This window comes from Tursiops truncatus, chromosome 13 (assembly GCF_011762595.2).
Source record: "Tursiops truncatus isolate mTurTru1 chromosome 13, mTurTru1.mat.Y, whole genome shotgun sequence".
Classification (NCBI taxonomy): domain Eukaryota; kingdom Metazoa; phylum Chordata; class Mammalia; order Artiodactyla; family Delphinidae; genus Tursiops; species Tursiops truncatus.
The window spans coordinates 73,599,407-73,601,878 of NC_047046.1; positions in this window are offsets into that span (position 1 = coordinate 73,599,407).

The following is a 2,472-nucleotide window of genomic DNA, read 5'->3' on the forward strand; positions in this document are numbered from 1 at the left end:
ATTCCCCTCCTTTATAAGATGTTACCGTCATTATCTATCCCATCTGCAGCCTGACATAGCTGTGAAAAATAAAAATAAATATTGATTAAGCACATGTCATTTGAGGCACTGGGATAATGAATATGAAAGCATTTGAATAAGTATAAAATTACAGAGCATGAACTATTTTGAGATCTTTTACCTCCACTGAGCCACAGCAAAGAAATGGATGGAAGACGTGGATGGGTTAAGAGTTAGGGGCAAGTTCCAGCATATTCTTTACACGACAAGAATTTTCACAGTACTCCCTGGAACAATAATACCCAGGAGCTACTGAGCACATCCTATGTACTAAATGCTTTATGTTTATGGCCTTAAATACACAGCTTCCCAATGAGTAGGGGCTACTATTATCCCAACTTTGGAGACAAATTGGCATTAAGTAACCATGCAAGTTTGCAGGGCTATGTCCTGGCTGAGCCACAACTTGAAGCCTTGCCTCTGAGGACACCCTCTTAACTGCTGAAGCACCCGCTTGACCACGAGGGGACTGAACTAGCTCCATCACCCATCTCTCCTTGTTCCTCAGTTGCTTTGTATCCAACAGTTTTGCTTCTCTAGCAGCTAAGCAGCTGTAGATGAGAGGAAACAGGCAACAGTAGCTACTAGATTAGAGAGGTTTTTTTTTTTTTTTTTTAACAGGTAAAGCAGATCACTTTTAACGAAATGGGTAAACTCCAAAATGGAAATTATAAGACTTCAAAAGATTATTTTTTTCCCACCCCGCAAGATTAGAGGATTTTTTTTTTTTTTTAATTTTCAAATTTTTTGGCCGTGCTGCACGGGTTGTGGGATCTTAGTTCCCAGACCAGGGATCGAACCGGGGGCCCCAGCAGTGAGAGTGCCGAGTCCTAACCACTGGACCACCAGTCCCTGTGACTGCACAGAGTAGGGGAGCAAACACTTCTTCCTAGAAAGAGAGGCTTTCCTTAGGTTAAATGCCTTAACATACGTACTCTGGTGCAGAAGTGATTCACGCCAGGATTGGAGATTTGAGGGTGAGGATAGGGGAGCCCTCGGGCATCGCTGGACTCCAGCAGAGACGGGCGGGAAGGAGAGAAAAAACATTCTAGGGGCCGAGCGAGGAGACCACTACCCCACCCACTGCTTCACCGAGGGAGGACCCCAGCCAGCCACGGGGGCTGACCCCAACCTCCTGATTGTCCTGGAGACCTCAGGGGGAAGTTGGGACTGAGGCAGAATTAGGGGAGCGAAATGAACGCCTCACACAATTTCTATATGTGTTTTTCCTGTCTCGGAAGGACTGACTTTGAATTTCAATGAGGACATGGCACGTTAGGTTTTCTTCCACTTAACATGGACACTTGATGGTTCTGACTCTTTCTAGAGCCCTTAGGCAAGAGGCCGGCAGCCCGTGTGTCACTTCCCCCTTCAACACGGTGCCAAGGCTCAGATGCAGTGCCATCGCAGCTGCCCACGTGCAGAGAGAAGAGAGCCAGCCAAAGCCTTTGTTCTCACCCCATAGGGCTGGGCAGCAATGTCAAGGACGAGGAGGTTCCCACTTTCCAGCCCTTTCCAGCCCCACCTGTTTCACTAGACCAGGCTTTGGCTTGAGTAGTCGTGACTCCAATCTCACTTTCTCCACGTCCAGCAACTTCAGGGAGGTGGCTTGTTGTAGTGATGTTCCCAAGGGCCCTGGAGACAAATGAACCTCCTGGCTCTGCCACTCACAGCTTTGTGGCTTTAGGCAAGTTGCCTAATTTCTCTGAGCAGCTGTCTTTTCCTGTGCGAAAAGAGGATTTTATGTCTATCTTGCAAGGTGCTTGCACTGGCTGGAGAGATCACGTCTCCACTGTGACACTCTGCTGGAGATCAATAGATGGTCACAATTATTATCCAATCATTCGATGTCAGCTCACTGCGATCACATTTCACTCTATCCATTCAAGAAATATTAATACCTTCTGTGTCCCAGGCACAGGGCTAAGCTCGGAGGCTCTAAAGACATGGACGTGGATTCCTCCCGCAGGAAGTTTAAGTCTCTAGCGGAGAATATGTTCCTTGTGTTTACTGGGCTTTAAATCAAGATAGAAAGAGATGGCTCACTGTCCTAAGTAGATAAAGTTGGTTGGTAAACAGCACTTCCAGGTCTGGCTCATGCAGAGACAACATCCGAAAAAGCCCGTAATTAGTGACACAGAGCTCGGGAACTGAGCTGGTTATCTCTGGGGTGCCGGCAGACATCTGGTCTAAGCAGTAAAGAAGACCCCAGAGTTCCTCTGGTCCCTGGGGGCACGCTGGGCCTGAGCTGGGCCCGTGTAATTAGCGCCGGGGCCACGCCTCTCTGGCTGTAACCACAGCAGTTACTAGAGATTCTGTTTATGTCTCCCCAGCTGGTGGACCATCACCCTGGCCCCCTCCAGAAATACTCATAAAATCCCCCTCCCCTCATTGCAGGAGGATGCACCACCC